The sequence below is a fragment of the Molothrus ater genome, chromosome 1 (assembly GCF_012460135.2).
Source record: "Molothrus ater isolate BHLD 08-10-18 breed brown headed cowbird chromosome 1, BPBGC_Mater_1.1, whole genome shotgun sequence".
NCBI classification, from domain to species: Eukaryota; Metazoa; Chordata; class Aves; order Passeriformes; family Icteridae; genus Molothrus; species Molothrus ater.
This window is the reverse complement of record NC_050478.2, coordinates 136,915,369-136,936,180: the sequence shown is the minus strand read 5'-3', so window position 1 is coordinate 136,936,180 and position 20,812 is coordinate 136,915,369. Positions and strand designations below refer to the sequence as shown.

Sequence of the window (20,812 nt, the reverse complement as noted above, 5' to 3'; positions counted from 1 at the left end):
GGTTCAGCTACCTACATTTTCCTACATAAAACAGGGCATTTGGTTCAAGGCATCTGCAGCTTCAGGTAGACTTCCCAAACACCCAGCCTGCAAGCTGGACACAGACTGTGTTTTTGGCTGCAGTACTACAAGATCCATGAAACTTCTGTCAACTGCATGTAATGTATGTTGCTAGATACCATCTAATGAGCATAAAAGCTGTAAAGTAGAAGCAGCAAAAGGACCACCAGCCACCCTTGTGAATTTAACTCTTAATTGCATATTTTTCAAAACATGCATTGGTTCTATTACCAGTCTGAATGCTTTCACTTCATTCATCATAATGTTATTTAAATAATATATTAGATGGAGACTTCCTTCTAAATTAATAACACAATTTTAATTTTGGAACGGGCAGTAACATAAACACTGGAAAATTTACACTCAGGATCACTGGTGATACAGATCCAGCAGAGGTAGCAAAAAGGACAGTCCAGCAAAGAGATAGTGCTTTTATCAGCCTAGTCTGCAGGTCAGAAGATCAAGCAGAAAAAAGGTTTCCAAGCAGGAAGTGCAGGGGAAAAAGAGCAGCAGTGCAAGCAAGGGCAGTTCTGTTCTATGTTAACAGGACAAGCTGGGGGAAGGAAACAAAAAGATCAAGGCAAGAGACAAGAGAACTATAAATCACATGTAACCCTAATGCCATAATCTGGACAGGGAATGGGAGAGACTTTAAAAAAGAGAGACTTCCTAAAAAGGAGGTGACAGTAAAAATTGATTTATCATAGAGTGATATTCCATACAAAAAGATGGAATAAGACACCAAACACTTTAGAAAGCTAAAGAAAATACAGCATTTGCAAGGTTCCAGATAACACAGAAGAGCAGTTTCGGAGTCTGCACGTGTGGATGACATGATGACAACAAAGCCATTTCAAAGATAGCCTGGGACACTATGAAGGAAATGCAAAACAAACCATAATGATGATCAAAGTTACACAGCACTGGCTAAATCCACTTTAGTCCTGCATTCACTATAGTTTCAAGTTATGATTTACTAGGATAAACAAAGTAATTTTTTTTTTCCTTCCACAGCTCAGAAGTGCTTTGCAGTTCCCCAAGCCTGAAACCTACGTCCCTTTCCATTATTTTCTTCCAAGTCTCTTTTGAGTAATTTTCCCTTCTCACAGAGCCAACAGCAATAGCATTTTATAGATGTTCAGTGCGCTAGACACCTCTCTTCTACACAGAGACAGAAAGAAGCACACATACACCTTTACACTAGTTCTGACAAGAGAAAAGCATTTTGGGAAGAAAAATATCAACAGGACTTCTAAATAGTTAATACTTCTTAAATTAAAAGACTACTTATGTGTTTAAAAACACCTGATCAAGCATGTTCTTCATGTCATGCTATATTCATTCTGTACCTACATAATAAAAAGCGGGGGGCCAGAGGGGCCAGAGTGGTCTTAAGTTGTAAGAGTTTCAATGCATATATATAAAAAAACACATTTAGCATTAGTAAATAAATTTTATTAAACTTGTAGTTGTTCATCCATGTCTACAATTCTTTTAACACTTTTAGCCACAGCTTGATAAAATGAGAATGGTGACCTTGTGTTAATCAAGATATGACATTGATCTCTGATGATATTGGAAGGTATATTATTTTACCACTTTACAGAATAAGCTGAGTAGGAAGAGACCCACAAGGATCATCCAGTCCAACTCCTGGCCCTGCACAGCACACCACCAAAAGTCCCACCATGTGCCTCAGAGTATTGTCCAAACACTTCTCAAACTCTGTCAGTGCTGTCACCACTTCCCTGGGGACCCTGGGTGCCCCAGCACGCTCAGAGTGAAAAACTTTTTTCTTGATATCCAGCCTAAGCCTCCCTTGACACAACTTCAGGCTGTTCTCTTGGGTCCTGTTGCTGGTTGCCACAGAGAAGAGATCAGTGTCTGGCCCTCCTCTCCTCCTCCTCTCATGAGGAACTCTTCATGCACTCCTCATATGGTTTCCCCTCAAGGCCCTTCAACACTTTCTTTGCCCTCCTTTGGATGCTCTCTAATAGTTAGAATCTTTCTCATATTGTGGCACTCAAAACTGCACACAGGACTTGAGGTGAGGCTGCCCCAGAGCAGAGCAGGACAATCCCCTCCCTTGCCCAGCTGGTGATGCTGGGCCTGATGCCCCCAGGACAGGGTTGGCCCTCCTGGCTGCCAGGGCACTGCTGGCTCATGTTCATCTTTCCATCAACCACGACCCCCAGGTCTCTTTCCACAGCACTGCTCTCCAGCCTCTCATCCCCAGTCTTTCCATACATTCATGGATGCCCCATCCCAGGTGCAGGATCTGACACTTCCCTTATTGAACTTCACGCTGTTGGAGATTGCCAAGCCCTCTGATTTGTCAAGGTCTCTCTGCAGGACCTCCCTGCCTCTGAGGGAACCAACAGCTCCTCCCACTTTTGTATCATCTGGGAACTTGCTCAGTGTCCCTTGCAGTCCCGTGTCCAAGTCATTCATGAAGATGCTGAAGAGCACAGAGCCCGAGATGAAGCCCTGCAGAACCCCAGGAGTGACAGGTTGCCAGTCTGATGTCACCTCATTCACTACAACCTTTTGTGCCTGACCCATCAGCAGTTGCTCACCCATCCCATGATGTCTTGATCCAGCTGTGGGCTGGACATTTTATCCAGAAGGATCCTGTGAGAGACAGGAATGCTGAAGCTTTACTGGAATCCAAAAAGATTACAACAACTGGCTTCCCTTTATCAACTAGGTGAGTTGCCTGACATGAAAAGAAATCAGGTTTGATACCAGGACTTTCCTCCCATGAAGCCATGCTGGATGTGACCTACGAGTGCATTGTCTTCCTGGTGTTTTCAATATCTCTCAGAATAATATTTTCCTTAACTTTGCCAGGCACTGAAGTGAGACTGACAGCTCTGTAGTTTCTGGGCTCCTCCTTCTTGCCCTTCTTGAAAATCTGGACAATGTTTGCCAGCTTCCAATCAGCTGGGACCTCTGAATTCCCAAAACAGTTCAAAAATCAAGAGAGGTTCTGCAATGACATCAAGCAGCTCCTTGGATATCCTTGGATGAATCTCACCAGGCACCACAGATTTGTAAGGATACAGCTGGAGGAGCAAATCCTGAACAGTTTCAGGGTCAACTGGGAGTTAACCATTCTCTCAGTCATGGTCCTCCAGCTCAGGGCAACCCTTGGAGCCTCCTCTGTGTTAAAGAAAGAGGCAAAGAATGCATTAAACACCTCTGCCTTATGTCTGCCCCTGTTTGTGAGGTGACCATCCTCATCCTGTAACAGGACAATTTTATTTCTACACTGCCTTTTGCCACGAACAGATTTGAAAAAACTTTTTTTATTGTGCCCCACAGTTCTGCCCAGATTCAACTCCAACTGAGTTTTGGCCACACAAATTCTCTCCTTACAGAAGCAATCAGCATCTTTGTAATCCTCTCATGTGCTTCCAGTGGGCATGCACCTTCCTTTTTTACCTTCCTTCCAAGAGAAGATCCCTGCTCAGCCAAGCTGGTCTTCTGCCTCCCCTGCCTGACTCCCAGCATTTGAGAATTGCCTGCTCCTGTGCCCTTAGGAGGTGATGTTTAAAATGTGACCAGCAGTGATGGACCCCAGCATCTGCAAAAACATTTTCCATGAGGACTTTACTCACTAATTCCCTGAGCAGCCTGAAGTCTGCTCTCTTCATGTCCAGAGCTGGGGTCTTACTGGCACCTTTCCTCCTGTCAACAGAGATTTTAAACTTTATCACTTTGTTGTCAATGTGGCCAAGACAGTCACCAATCTTGACTTTGCTCATGAGATCCACTCTGTTAACAAGCACCAAATCAAGGAGGGAACCTCTCCCTGCCAGCTCCCTTAGGACCTGTTCCATAAAGCTGTCATCCAGGATTTTTAGAAATCTTCTGATGCAGGTTGTACCAGCTATGTGATGCTCCCAGTTGATTTCTGGCAAGTTAAAGCCCTCCATAAGGACAAGGGCAGTTGACCTGGAAGTGTCCCTTAGTCCATCAAAGAATAAATTCATCACCATCATTGTCCTGGCTGGGAGGTCTACAGCAGACTCCTACAATGATATCTGCATTATTTGTTTGCCCCTTGATTCTGCCACAAAGACTGTCCATTGTGAGCTCCATACATTCAAACACTTCTATTATGTACAATGACAACCCCCAGCCTCTTCCACCCTGCCTGTCCCTCCTGAAGAGCCTGCAACCATCCAAGAGGGCACTCCAGACACAAGATTCATCCCACCAGGTTTCACTTATACCAGTAATGTCAAATCTCTGGGACTGGGACAAAGCCTGAAGCTCCTCTTGTGTTTGTTCCTCACATTGCATATATTAGTGTCGAAACATTCTGAGTGTTGTAGATTGCATCCAATACCTGGTAAAGCAGATTGGGGGATTCACTAGTACTCTCTTCCTCATGTTTTGGCATAGGGTCCCATCACTCGTGAGCCTTGTTTGTTCCTTTCTCCCTTCCAAGCTAGTTTAAAGCTCTAACAATGAGCCTTATTAGTTCCTGTCCTAGACATGCATCCTGTCAGGTGTTAGACTGGGTGTTGAGTATACCATCCTGCAGTCAAAAATCCCAACGTTTTTCCACTGACACCAACCTCAGAGCCACAAACTGACCTGATGGATCTCCTTATTCCCATCAGTATTATTTCTTGTTACCAGAAGGATCAAGAAAATCATTATCCACACTCCTGATTCTTCTACCAATCGCCCCAGGGCCCTGAAGTCTTTTTTGATTGCCCTCAGATTTCTGTTATTTTATCACGACCAGCTTGAACAACTGAAGTGGATAGTAATCAGATGGCTTTATTGACTGGAGAGTTTTTCAGTCATGTCCCTTACCTGAGCCCATGGGAGACAGCAGACTTCCCTGAGAGTGAGGTCCACTCTGCATATTGGGCCCTTTGTACCCCTTAGAAGGGAGTCTCCTATTGCAACTACCCACTTCTTCTGTTAACAGAGGAGGTTTTGATACAGGGTAGAGGTAGCACTGCTTCAGGAGGCCCCACTATCCCAGAAAGACCTTCACTCACCTCATCAGTTGTCTGGCTTTCTAGTTCCAGAGCCTCACACCTTTGCAGAAGGTGCCAGTCTTACTTGTCAAATTCCAAGGAGGAACCTTCCTCCTGCTATGTGCAGTGACCTACTTCCAGCCTTCATTGTGAACAGACCCTTGACTAACAGTCCTTTGACTAATTAATTACCCTGCAGGGTTCTGAATCCACCTGCTTTTCCTCTGCAATGGAGGTTTAAGACTCCCAAGAGTCTGAGACCGTGGTGTCTCTGAAAAGAACCGGTCAATCTCCTGCTCCTTGGCTGAAAGACTATGTAACCTATCCACTTCCTCCTGTAGCTCCTTCACCTGGTGACACAGCTCTTAAACCACAGCACACCTTCTGCAAAAGAACTCCCCAGCCTTGGGGAGCGGTATCAGGCACTTCTGGCAACCTGTGACCTGGAGAGCTGCAGTAACAGCAACTGTTAGCTGTAATCTTCAAAAACACAGAGATAGGCCTTTACCTGAGCTGAAGATCTCCAATACATTACTAGGAAATAAAACTAAAAAAGTCTACTTGAGCTGAAGGCCCAGAACATTAGCAACACCTTTCCTAAAAATGGCCTATCCAAAAATGTGCTCTTACAAGTGACAATGACTATTTTTATCCAAATTTACAATAAACAAATAATATTATCAATGTATTTCCATATTTAAAACACACATATTTGGCTGAAAGCCTTACAAATATGGTGGAAGTAACTTAATGAGTTAATGGGGATTGGGAGTGCACATTAATATTATGCTTTGACACTTGAATATAAAAATTGACCACTAACATTTGCTTCTTTCCACCAATACTTTTTTAACCTTAAGAAGAGCACTACATTTGAGACCTGATCCAGACAGAAATAAACCCACTGATGAGAGATAACTGAAAGTCTCTTAAACACACAGGCTAGGTCCAGACAACCCCAGGCAGTGACCATCTGCCCCCATTCATATGGCACTTCCCAGTTCACACCTGTACAAGCAAGGGCTTGGCTACAGGTCTGGCTGGAGTGGAGCAGGACCAGGGACACACCAGCTGGGCACCAGGAGGAGTGGCGGGACCCCAGCCCACCAAGTCAGTCCAGCATCTCCTGTGGACACTTTTAGAGGTTCACTTAAGCTTTGAAAGTGAGTAAAAGCATAGTGACACAAGGATGAGAACTTCTGAAGCAAGGAAAAGTGAAATAGGCAGGAAAGTTACAGACAGAGTGCATGCTCATGGCCTGAAAATACAGACCTGTTGCCATTTCAACTAAGATTGTAGCACTTCCTTGAATGCAAAACAGTCAGTGGTAAAAGTTATTAAAAAATTTAGCTTAATTATTAAACATTATTTGTTCTGAAAGAGAAAATGTGGACTAATAAAACAGCTACTTGCACATATGTAATGAATTTTAATATTAACACTAAAATTGCTAAAAATATCAAGGAAAAAAACAGATTTTCCAATAAAAAATATATGGAAGCTTTGACTTTTGTATGCAATTTAAAAACAGAAAAAAAGAAAAACCACCAAAATCAGAAATTTACAAATGGGGAGGATTCCCCCAAATTTGCCCTATTGCCTACTAAAATTACCTGGTTTTATTTTATAAAGTAGCAGATCTTAAAAGACATTTGGGCATTACTCCATGTTTACCATGTTCACATCAACTACTTTCCTTTATGCTAAAAAGGAAAAACCTGTAACATATGCAACTGAGTAAAATGACAAATAATTAAAAGTAAAATATTATTTCTTCTTTATACTATTCTGACATACTTAAACTACATCAGTTGAGATGCTTTCATGCAAATGTTGGGTTTCCATTTCATAACTGTACATATTTCCAATTAAATCACCTTCACATCAGCCCTTGCACAAATGAAGACTTCCACATACAGGAGGGTGTATGGAAAATATTACTTAACTAGTTGATCAAATTACAGTAGTTGAAATGCATCAGTTTCAGTAATTTAAAAGTCTCTTTCAAATTCAGGATAAATAGGATATCAAAATCATAGGGACAGAGCTAAAAGTCATCTGATAGCCGTTTCCTCCCATTACACACTGTTTGCAGCAAACATCTGGCTAACGTATCCTTCACGACCTCCCCAGACTTCCACTCAACCTGCCCTACTGTACCACTACTCTTATGGGGTTTCTCCTCATGACTCACCCTAATACAAGTTGAACCTTCTGCTTCTTCTTGCAACCACCCTGGACACAGGAAAAAGTATCAGGCAAAATCATTTTTCTTTAGAGAGATTTAATCAAATGTCCCTTCAGTCTCTCTACACTGAAGAAAGCAAAAGCACACAACAGAATCAATCCCAATTAAGAACTCCTGTCACCATTACTGTAAAACACTAGCTGTTACACAGCTGTAATACTAAAAAGGGGGGAAGGCAGGGGAGAGAGAATTTTCAGCAGCAGGTAACTCGGCAAGAAAAGCAGTGTCGTTCCAGGCTCAATAATATGCTCAAGTATCCATAACCAACCAATACCCAATACCCAGACACCACCAAACAAGCAGCTCTCCTACCTTTGCCAATCAGCAAAGCCTCAAAGAGATAACCTACCCAACTTCTATATAGTGATGGCTTTATTTCATAGCTGCAGAACTGTATCAAAATTTTAGCAATAGAAAGAATAAAAAACAGATCTTTGCCCTATTCAAGTTATTAAGATGGATCATATTTTATTAATTGGTTAGCAAGTATGAGCAGTATCAGAAGCTGGACCCAAGAACTCCTCCTTTCATGTTAAAGTGTCATTTAAATGCAAGAAAGGAAAATCTTAAAGAGCATGTCTGCATTGTGCAAAGGGCTGTGCTGGGAAGCCAAGGCTGGACCAGAAGTGCATTGCAGAGCTGTGCACCAGGCCTACAGCCGTGCCTCCTTGTGACACCAGTTCCTAAGGGACACAGCTGCACCAAACCAGCACACACATGGCCTTACTCACTGGCCCTGATCCCTCCGTCCAAGATGACAGCACCCCATTCCATGTAAACTCCTCTGTTTGCTGCCAGCAAGCCTGAGTTATTACCACTCTCTCCGCGGCATGATGTGTCCCACATCTCCTGAAAGCCATCTACTGCTCTTCCAGATTACAGGTCTTGCTTAAACAGGTACTTTTGTTCCCAGGCTGACACACTGAACTAGCATCTCTCCCATACCAGTTTACCATTTGAGTACTGTCTTGATTTTTGCAATTCCTCTTTGTATTGTGTCAGATTAAAATCTAAATCACAGTGATGACAAGGAACATTGATGTTGTAGACAGACACCTCTTTAAATAAAGTTGTGATCAAAGCATCGAGTAGCCCAATAAAACCCACAGGGCTCTGGCTTATCATATGCCATACTCATTATTTAAAGTGTCCCATTTAATAGATTTCCAGGTGTCAACAAAAGGTTTGTGCCAGTTCTTTCGTTTTTGGCTCTGTTTATATATCTGGTGATTTCTGATAAGAAGGTTTAATATGAAAAAATAAAAAAGGTTAAAAATACCTATTTTAAAATCAGGCATTTCACCACAGTTGGCAAAACCACAGAAACCAGTGTGTCTTTGTATTATTCACCATCTACATAAAGCATAGCTAATTACAGAGGAATACCAAATGATTCATGTTTGCCATAGTTTTGTGTGGGCCAATATGTTTATCCAAAAAAGTCCAAAAATTTTAAAAATTTAATGTCAACTTTACGAGATTTAATCTGAAAGTTTCATGTAAAAACACAGTCAAAATTTTTACCTATTTATGGAAGTCATTACCTTTAAAATTACTGTAAGCTCTGACAGCAAGCAGATAAAGAGGAAAATAAAGCTGATTTGACATTTATTCTTCATTTAACTTTGTGCTTTATGTGTTCGAATACATCAATTAATTTTTCACTTGAAACATCATTACAAGAAAAATGCCTTGGAAGATTTGGTCAAGTATCATACAATGGAGCGCTGTGAATAGCAGGAACCTTTTTAAATGTCATTTTAAAAAGTAAAACCAAGAGCTGAAATTTCTACATTTGAGGATAGAGGCATGTTTTGTTTTTAATTCTACATCATTGCATCAAAGTAGAATTTTACAAGGCGCTTCCTCATCCCTCACCGTGTCATTCATCATTTCAAGTAGTGTCTTGCTTCCTCTCCAAGCGCATGTTATTTTCTGACCCACTATTTCAATTTCTTTTCATACAAAAGAGACAAAATTTTTGTATGGAAATAAGGTTTAGAGGTCTAATCTTTCTAAAATGCTATGGTATTTCACCTTCAAATCCTCACTTGCCTTTCAGCTATAACTGAAATTTCAGTTTCCAAATTAGCCACGTAGAGATGCCAACAATATTCCACTGAAAGCCATTAAGAACTGGACACCTAAACTCCTGTGCTGTTTCTAAAATGTTTGAGCAAGTATGTGTTTGTATAATGTTCAGGACACCCAGAGCCAGCTGACGCCTCTGGGCATGAGCACAGTAAAGCATAAATCAGGTCACGCTTCCTAGTTTGAGAGCTACACAGCTTTCAGGGTGGAAGCACTAACCTCATTCCAATTTACATCTAAACATTTCTTACTCCCACTCCTTATTCCATCTCCTCAGCATTCCTCGTATCTTCAACACTTAGTGCCTATTGGAAACCATCACTGCCTCCAAGTCCAGCAAACTGACCAATCCCAAACCCATCCTCAACTGTCCTTTCCTCTAGTCTTCTACCAGTAACACACCACCAATTGAATCTGACACTGAAATGATGTAAAAAGAAAGCCCATGGCAGAATGAAACTATATATAAAAATACATACATACATATACATATGTGTATATGTATATATGTGTGTATATATATATTTATATATATTTATATATATGCTTGCAGGCAGACATTTCATTAACATTTTTTAGTTTTGCAATTATTTTTTCTATTTCTGAGGAGAACTGTCATATTTGGTCTGGTTCCTGAACAGTTGGTGTTGCACTCTTATCTCTCTTACACATGATGGGAGGTATGGAACTAGACAGCAACATACCAAGTCTAGAAAACCATTCTCGGTAGAACTAAAAAAAAAAAAAAAAATCCTGCCCCTGTATCTTTGGTTACTCCTCGCAGGACTGAGGACAATGTTTCTCAGCTACAAGAACCACTAGGCTCAGGGGACGAAGACCTTCAGAATTTCCTGAGTATACAAAGACCTCCATTTTTAAGTGCCTGCTGTTCCACGGTGTGAGAAAGTCTTTCAGGCTCAGTGTGTACCAGGAGTGGCACCCAGTGTCCAAACTGCATCCTTACAACAGCGTCTCCAGTTCCCTCCTCAGTCTCTCTTTGTTCCTTTCTCCCAGGCTGCAGTTACAGAAAATCAGCAGTTCTCTGCTTAAACTGTACATATATTCTAAGCAAAATAGTTTACACACAATTTCTGCCAAACTGTTTAAATCAACTGTGCACAGATGAATGAAATTTTCAACTATTCAATGTGGACAACAACTATTAAGTCCCGTAAAATACTTCAATTAAGCCACAGAGATACAGATTTAAACTGTGAATGAAATCAACATTTGTGTAGACTATGGTCTTTTAACTATACTCAACAACTGACTTCACAGTACCAGGCTGATTTATTCTTGATCATTGGCACTGCTTTAATAGTCCACACCAGTCTTCCTAAACACATTTTGTTAGAACAGAAGTAAAAATCACTAAAAGAATTGGAAAAAAAACCCAAAACAACAAAGCCCCAACAAATGATTTTCCTATTTTGCAGCTATGCGGGATTTTAGAGACCATCTACTGTGCTTGGCAAAAACAACTGAGTAAAACTGAGAGTAACAAATCTAGAAAATAAAATTGCTTTGTTTTTCCCAAAACTGATCAGAGGGATAACACTTAATTTTAAACAAGATTCAACACCGAGAGTAAGTTATAAAGAAAGCTTCCCCCAAATTGCTGCAAAAGCCACAATTTCTAGCTTTTTTTTCTCTTTCATTATCACAGAGTAGCAGAAAACAGATCAAGATAAAACACTTAATTATTATAACAATTATCCTAAAGCATTAAACAGCTATTGTTCTATCCGTAGGTAAGAGCACAGTATGGAACAGTGGAGCAATAGAAATTGGTAAAAATTAAAAGAACAAAAAATAGAAAAAGAAAAAAAAAAACCTATTTCCATTTACAGTCAAATTGCAAACACCCCTTTAAGTAGTTTTGCCCAGCTCCACCTGGCCAGTTTTCCTTTTTCACTAAAATCAAAAGCTAACCCCTACCATAACATCTCTCCCCTCAAACAATGAAGCCCAGCACTATTTGCCTCACATGTGCAAGCTGCAAGAACATTACATGCACCTCTTCAGGAGTCAAATGCCTTGCAGCTAAGTGAAATTCTGCGTTGATTAAAACCTAAAAGATTAGATCTCAGCTCTACTGCAAATATCTCTAAAGAAGCTTTTGTTTCTCAACCAAAGACACAAAACTGGCACAATTTAACAGTTTATCAACTTATTTATCAACTTCAAAATCATGATGTTTAGAATCTGCAGTTCCTCCCTGACCCCTCTGATTTCTCTGCTGCATAAGAGCATTACAAAATCTGCAATACACCCCACATGGATCAGGTTTTTATATATAAATATATATACACACACAGGCACTGAACAGCATGTTCAAATCCTTGAATTACTTCCCTGGTAAGATTTATTTTGTTTCAACGAGACTTCTACTTGCAAAAACACGCACACATTGCACAGCAAATTCATCTCTTGTTAGGTGCCTAATATGGCCAGGGAAACCATTTTGATTATTCTGTGCCCGCTTATGCATTGTCCTACAAAACAATAAGATAGAACAGCAAGAAACTAGCAATTAACGGAGTCTAAATGCACATCGGGAATCACTAAAATCCACGCTAGCCAAGTCAGGAACAATATGACTGATGAATAGGCCATATTATATTAGGATTGTTAGCAAGTGTTAGAAAATTATCCTTAGCAGATGTCCCTTATGACCTATATATATCACACAAAGAATATGCCTGTCTTGTTTTCTAAAAAAGTTTTAAGAAATCTTTCCATTTTTATTTCTAACTAGAACTCCACATGTCTGCATGCTGGCTATAAATATGTATAGAGGATTTATCACACTAAACTTACAAAAACATGTAAGTATTTTACTGTAAGCAACCTATTTTCATGTGTATTTTTCTACTGCATTAATTTACACTGTACTGAAGCACGTAATCCAATAAAAGAAATCAAACTGTGAATTCAGCACAGCGAAACAAAAGGCAAGATACATACTACAAGCTACATATTGCTATTGCAACTTATCAACCGACACACCACAAACCAAAACAGAGTGAATTTCTTCAGTCAGATGGGTGAGAGTCTTATCTGCAATAAAAACATTTTGTGGATGCAGTCAATAAGGAATTATATAAATTTAAGTTACTGTACACTATTACATATGCTACTATGCACACCCTGCTCATCTTCACTAGAGCTTTAAAGTAGTTTTTACTTTCTTAAATTTTGCTGATATTAAGATTCTATATACTGGATTACCTTCAAACTACAGAGATAAGCAAGATCTGCTCAGTTTGAGCTTTCTCAGTTTCTCCATGTATTTTTTACTGCACCACTGGATTTCACAATATGTACTAATCATAAACAACTAATGCTAAAATAAAGATGCAAACATAACCTTTACTAAGATTTTTCTGTTTTCTATCAAAGACTAGTATTTTTAAAACACTTTAAAGTTCTATAATTTTTTATTTAAAAAATTCATATATCTCTTTAACTCTACTGCTGCAGTGGGTTTCCTGCCAGCAGAATGGATTTCAAGTCTGTTCCTCAACTATTTAATTCCAAATTCAGTCCTGAACCTTGGGCCAGCTTCTTGTCTCTGCCTTTACATCAAAAAAATAAATGTGAACACTATGAACAAAAGAGGTGCAACTTAGCTTTCATGTGTACTGTATCTTGAGTATGGAATATTTTCTCAGAGAATAATGCTACATAATTTTTCCACATTATGCAGTTCATAAGTCCATAAAACATTATTGAACAAGAAATAAGAATGAAAATGATTTTTCATAATTTACTACTACTATTTATTTCAATCAGTTTCTATTACCTCTCACACAGATGTATTGATTTGAACTGCTTTTCAATAGAACTATAGGCATTTCCTTAATTTTAGCTCTCAGAAAAAAAAAAAATAGGGATCTGCTCATTTTGCTGTGCTTGCCTTCAGCTCCCTCAATTTTATTACAGCTTTCTTTGGGAAAGGAAATGGCTAAATACTTGCATTAGCAAAAAAGGAAAGGAGGGGGAATGGAAAGAGGTAATAAGAAGGTGTTGAAAGGACTCTCTCTTCCTCTTGGTCCAGTCCCACTGGGAAAAGAACAGAGGAGCGTAGAGTCCAAATGTATGGCCAAGGCTGAGGGGAACCACAAGGTCCACAAATAATTGGTCCCTTAAGAAAGGACATGCTACAGACCCAAGCAAGACATGCAAAAAGCACAGAGAGTGAGATCCAGGCAGTCCTACTGAAACAGCCACTCCTGTACCACATTGTCCAAGACCAAGGAATAATCACTGAGGATGAAGAAGCTGAACGTTTTTAGCAGAACTGACAATGTTGTCTTCACAACACTGGGCTTCCTTCTGGATGAAGCTTTATTCCTCCAAACACAGAGGCAGACACGAGCAGATCCTAAGTATGTGTGTATATACATACATACGCATGCACTTTCATTATTTAATTGGTTATCTGCTTCTGTGCTCTTTTATGTCTTCAGTCAATGCTGAGCTGATTATATTAGCACCAAAAAAATTAAATTCAGAATATCTCATTTGTAATATTTTACCAAAAGTGAAGGTAAAAGAAACTGGGCTTTCATATTGCTGACCATATAAAAATTAATGAGTTTCTGCAAGTCTTACAAGATTATATTAAATATCCATATAACAAACTAAATTATTGTATATCATGATTATAAATAAAAAATACAGCTAAGATAGAACACAAGCTCCAAAGTAAAAACTCCTGGCTTTAAGATGAAATCTTCCATATAACGAAATGTTTAAATAGCTGCGTTGGATACAATCTCCCAGCTCATTTTAAAGCTGCTAAAAATCAGTTATATACATCTAACTACCTGTGAAAACAGATGCTTTTCTAACTTCATTTTCAGGCTAAGTAAGTGAATATTTTTAAACACAATTTTAAGTAAAGTACAGCATGGGAGTTTATTAAGTATGATAATAATATCCCTGCAATTGCGAATTACGGAGAAAAAAAAAAATCAAGCTACCTACAACAGATTTTAGGCTAGGTTTTTCTGTTTAAAATTGCTCAAGGAAAAATGCCATTAAATATGTTTTCTTAAAAAAAAAAAGCTAAGAGCTAGTAGAACATTTTGCATTTTAAATCAAATGACACTAACTTATTTTGCAGCAAAATTGCAAGGGAAACTGATTTAAATAAAACTTTAATATGCATGGTACTTTAAAGAGCAAAATAATTTCTCTTTTTTGATATAAAATTACATGTTGAACAAAAGTATTAACCTACCACTTTACAGTATTGCCCCTACAGTAAAAATCAACTTGAAAATCCAAAACTGCAGTAAACAAAGCATTTCAGGCAGTTTGTGCAATACTGTCAGAAGAGGAATAGTTGATGTGCAGTTTTTGTGTCTGCACAGTCCAGTAGTGTAAATCCCTTTAGATAAACCATTGAGTTCCATCACAATTGCTGCCTCCTCTTTCTTAGTTAGCGTGGTAGAATTGGGAAGCAAAGAAGCAAACCCGCAGAAGAAGCAAGCTCCGTCCTGCTTTTAGGATACACACACATGGAAGTCGGAATCTAATTCTTCCATCTACACTGAGCCCTAGCGCACACAGCCCATTTAGGCTGATTTAAGAACCACAAAAACACTGAGTCAGGATAGTCAATGCACTTTCTAACAAATTTTCTGAATTCGTTTGTGCAAAAGATTAGATGCACCGTGTCAGAGAAGGTACCGTGTGCCCCGCGCTGCCGCACGCCCCGGGACACCCGGCCGGGAGGGCGGCCAGGCCTGAGCCGAGCGCTGGCCACGGGCGCCCTCTGCCGGCGGCTCCCGGCCACGGGGAGACAGACACACGGACACGGGGCGGGACACACGGACACGGGACGGGACACACGGCCATGAGGGGGACAGGCGGCCATCGTGGGGGGGACACGAGGGGCCATGGCGGGGACACCCGGACAATTCACTGGCCTCGGGCACGGGCAGTAAAAGCACTGTTTCTTAGCACTTGTGATTACAAAACCATCCTGGGGCACACACTGCCGCCTCTGATAGAGACAAGCGCACTTCAGCCCGCGCCCGGCAAAGGAGCCTTTTACTGGGATTTCTCCTTTCTTACTTATTGAAGACAAAAGCCTCCGAGTCGTTACAGGTAAGTCTGCACTGTATGAAAACTTCGGCAAAACATCTAACAGGCTGCATGCCTGCTACTCCACTGAACCATCACAATTACACAAACCATGTCAGTATTAGCTTCCTTTCAGGAAACAAATCAAGGGATTGTACTAGGGACAAGTAAAGCACAAAATAATTCAGGTGTGATTAGCAGTTTTATTGAAGAACCTTGAAAAAGTGATACATCTTATTAGATTGAATTAAGCACATAATAAATAACATTTTTGTCCATCATTATATTGCAATATCAGTTTTGGCAAACAATAAAAAAAATATCAAAGATAAGATGACATTATTCTGAATGCTTAACAACTGATCATCCACCCTTTGTCGTCATCATCTGAATTCCTTATATAAATTAAACCTTACTGAGCCTATGGACTGTTTCACATACTCATTACACCCAAATGATAAAGAAACAAAAAACAAGCATAAAAATCTATATCCTTTTTTACATAGAGAACGAAGTGTAACTTCATAAATGCATGGACAAACCTGACAGGCTTTCACCAGCACTCAGTAATTGAAAAGTCAACATTTACACAGTATGGCTTTCTTCCTAAATTACAACAGGCCTTACAAAAAACACAGATGAGGAATTTACATAAACGGAATACAACTGGAACCAGAACCAAGGCTGTGATTAGGGAGCTTTTGGGTTATCTGTTCCTGCCCTTAGTGAAATAAAATTCAAATATCATGTAACCTGATTTTTTCATTTCATAAACATTCAATTTTCTTAAAGTAAACAACAGAAGACATGAGCTACAACTGTTATATCTAAAGAGAATAAGGCTATACAAACACAAAAAAAAAAGAAGAAAAAAACCAGCTAAAATTGTATCTGCCTATTCAGAACATAGTTACAGTCACTGCATGTTCAAGGTCTGTCACACAATACAAGAGAAATACAAGATGATAAATACAATGATAAAACCTTTGATTTAAAATGGGAATAAAACAAGAAAAACTCACTAAATCTAACCTGGACAGAAGCCTTTACAGAAAGCAGATGAACCAACACTGCTGGGAGGGCAGTGATTTAATGACACCAGGACTTCTCCAGCAATACTAACAAAAGAAATCAACCCTCACAGAGTCCATTTGGACCCTACTGCAACAAGATTATGAAAGGTCTAGAAAATATGTCTTAAGGGACCAGCTGATGGAGCTGTGTCTGCTCCATCTTGAGTAGAGAAGGTTCAGGAGGGACCTCACTGCTCTCTACAACCAGTAGAGAGGTTGAATCTGAAAGGAGGGTGTAATGAGGTGGAGGCCAGTCTATTCTGCTGTGCCTGCAGTGGGGACCAGAGGAAATGGCTTAAACTGAGACAGGGAAGATGCAGATTCGGTATTAGAATTTCTTTTTCCAGTGTTGGGGTAGTCAGGCCCTGGAATAGGTTGCCCAGGTAGGTGGCAGATTCACCAGCCCTGGAAGTATTTAAGGGGTATCTGGATCTGATCCTGGGTGATGTGATTCAGGGGTTACAGTGATAGAACTGGGCAATAGTGGGACTTGGCAATCTTCTCATTTTCTTCCAACCTTGATGATCCTGTGATTCTACCTGAAGCCCTCTGCTTCTGCAAGGACCACACGTCACAGGTGAGCAAACAGAGCAGGTAAGGCTCAGCAGCTCAAACTGCTCCTGCCCTTGGCCAAGTAAAACCCTGAATAAGCACTATTTTTGAGTTATGACAACTTTGTCCACATGAAACTGCACCTATCTGAGGCTAAAAAAATGGTGGGTTTGTGGAAATGTCGTACTATGTTATTTCTAGTTGTTACTGAATGATTACACAACTAAATCCAACCTAAAGCACAGAAAAACACAGGTAATTGAATATTTAATAATCTAGCTAATTCTAACCTGAAAACAGAAATTAATCCTCCTAAGTAACAAAGTAAAAATCATGTTGGGGGATAGGGGGAGAAGGCATCAACTTTTCTTCTGGAGCATCTCAGAGAGAGTCTAATAAAAGAAAAAAAGGTTGCAACCATATAGAACTCATTTCGATATATAATTATATAACTGTCTCAAAGTTCCAACTGGCATATTTACCACAGGACCTGGTTTATCATCTTAGCTTTGTAACTAAGTTACTAAAATACATCAGACTGAATTAAATCTTTAATTATTCAAATTAATGTCTCACAACATCTATAATGAGTGACAAGAGGTATGCTTCATTTTTAACTGTTGTATTTCCAAGAAGTGAATATAAATTTCCTTTAAATTGGGAGAAAAGCTATCCAGTGAAAAGGACCGAAGATAAAGTCAATAAAGTGCAAAGGATTGAACTTAACATGTTGCTTAGAAATATATAGACATGAAAAGTACATTTATTGATCAGGAAGAACATAGAGAAAATAAGGTTTTTAGTAAACCTTAACTGAAAGACAGCAAAACTATGCTCAGACAAAGGCTTGCAAGTGCCCTAAAGTGAAAGCACTTCTCAGAAAACTACCCTCAGTAAGACAAGCTGGAATACTACAACTTTTCACAGAAGTACCTAAGCCAAAAATTGTTACAGCAGAAATCTGATTTTCCCTAAACAAGAGTTCAATCTGTGGGGTGGAGGATGTGGGGAAGGGGAGACAGGGGGCACAGGAATAGGGGTTGTACGTGTAAATCACTGAAAGTATCTTTATGAAATTTAAGATCACTGCTTTGAAAAATAAAGCCAATGCCTATGAGGATTTAAGTGCACTAGCAATAAGGAAACACAACTATGTGAAAAGTAAATGCCTAACCAAAAGCCCAAAGTGCAGCCCTAAAGTACTGAACATTCACATTGAAGCATCTTTTGCTGAGGACTCAACAACAATTCTGCAATTTTCCTCTGTTAGCTCACACATCATCAACTAAACTTCACCTACAGATTTCTAACAGAGGGCAGGGTTGAACCCTCTCACCCCCACTAAAAATCTCATGCTGCAGCAGGCCAGCCTAAGTGTTTAAGACTTCCCTGACAGGAAATCTTACCAAAAAATTGCACTTTGTAAAAAGAATCATAGGAAGACAACACTTCAGGAGAAACTTTCTATGATGAAAAACACCTGCAGATTCATACATGGTGGACAGGCTGCCCACATTTGAAATAAGAATTACCTGAAAAAAACCTCTCTCTGTTTTCTGTAGTTTCAGAAATAGTCCAATTCAAACTGCATTAAAAAATGTTCTTGCAGTAAAAGAACAAGTTCAGATATGTTTTGTTTTTTTTTAATTAATTTTTGAAGTAATTCTGAAACAGCAAATAGTCAAAATTTGATATTATCTCAACCATTAGAAGCAAGAGACAAAATGGCACCATCACAAAAGCATAACTAAGCATATCTAAAGAAATGGTTGCAAGTTTAAATACATCTTTATCAAACTGATTCTTAAATGTCATGCATACCTATTTCAAGTTCAATTTAAGGATATTTTCTTAGCACCCTCAAAAATGTGGTTTGTATTAGGTTTGCACAGCTTAAAAGAGGAAAACATTCACGTAAATGTGTCTTGCCAATTACCCAACAGTTTATTTGCTCAAATATCACCCTCTTGTACAAAGGCTCAAATTCTCTTAACAACAGTCACCTCGAGACCACTAAGGCCTACGCTGAGGCAGAAGATGATGCCACATCATGCTGACAAAAGAGCACAATGTTAAGTATCATTCTGTGTGACAGCAGCACTGAAGTGCCAAGGTCTTTGTATTTTCCCTCCATATCTGTGGGCCTGAATTTGTGCAAATATGTAAAGCCAGGTAGAGTACTGAAGTAACACACAAGTCATAGGGGGAAGGAGGTGCCTTGTTTTCTTTGGTTTTTAGCATCCTCCATTTTAATATTCTGGCACATAACAAGAGATTTCTCTACTTGAATTATCTGCATCTAGAAGAAAAAGAATCTTTTGAAAATCTGGCAGGATACTTACATAGGGAAACACAGCTCCAGGAAAAACAAACAGGGGGCATTTATAAAACATTATTGTTTTTCACATTGGCAAGACAGCAGACAACTCTGAGGAGCCTAAAAAGATACCAAAGGCTCAAGCAAGCAACCCCAACAGCCATTTTGTTTAAGTTTTCATCTTCTCTAGGCTCTGCTACATAGGTTTAAGAGCCCAACAGGCCCCTAGTAAAGGGAATGCAGAATGAACACGAGCACTTGGCATTTTCTAAGTGGTTCAGTCTATTTAACTGCATTTCACTGAGAAGAATACAGAGGCAACATCGCTGTGAGCCATGTACTACAGGCTAGGGAAGATGGAAATCCATAGGAAATTCTCCTGAATTAGCTTACAGGGTTTAGCCCAGGCAAGCTCCTTGACCTGGCTGCAGCTTCCCCCCCACTGCCAGAGGCAGCATCAGCCTCACTGCCACAGGCTCACTTCCCTCTCTGGCCAGAGTTTGCTCTGCTTTCTGTGCCACAGCATGGGAACAGAAAGCTGAAAAGCTAAGGGGTCCAGGTGAGGGAAGCTTTGCCTTTGGACCTTACTTAATGTAAGGAGTATTGCCTACTTGCTAAAAAAGGAAAGACTTGCACCAAAAATCACTTTCCTGGAAGGAAGTTTTTCCCAAACACAAAGAGTTGAACCCTGCACACCAGATCACAGGCTTACAGCTCAGCACGGGAGCCATCCTACAGTGAGCTGAATCCATCTCTGACACTGAGAAATTCCTTTCAATACTTGCTCTCCTATCAGCTACATGGAAATAATTCAGCCATTTTCTACAGAAAAAAATGAAGCATGGGGTCCAATTAAGAATTTTGATTACTTCAATCCTTTGAAGAGCTCCAGAAGAGAAGGAGCCTAGAAGGAGCTAAAATATTTCTTAGGCTTTAGTAAAATATAGTTCTGACTCAAGCACCATGTTATTGTAGGACAATTAAGATTCCTTTTTGGTTTTGCACTCCTATTTTCTTTGACCTAACTGTATAATCCCACAAGAAGACAATTAACAGCAATGAAACCGTACCAAGTTGCAAAGAATTCTTAAAATTATCTCTGCTAGAAAAGCAGAGTCCAAGATTCTTTTAAGATAAAATACTAATTTAATAATACCTAATCTCGTTATAAGCAAGAAAAAGCAGTTTATACGTACAGATTAAGTGATCTTGCTCAAACTGAGTTATCAAAACAGAAGCTACTGCAACTACTTTGACTATATTGCCTCTTTAGTTACTCTTGAAGTTAAACTGACTCTTTATGCCCTAAAAAAGTTTTTCTAATAGTATCCTTAAATACACACATGTATACTTATAATATCAAGATTAGAACTGT

At 39.5% G+C, this 20,812-nt stretch overlaps 1 protein-coding gene across 1 annotated transcript in view; it reads right to left on the bottom strand.

Annotated features, from left to right (window-relative positions):
- The window catches only part of EIF3H (eukaryotic translation initiation factor 3 subunit H), an 84,759-nt gene that overhangs the window by 46,704 nt on the left and 17,243 nt on the right, over positions 1–20,812 (bottom strand). The window lies entirely within an intron of this gene.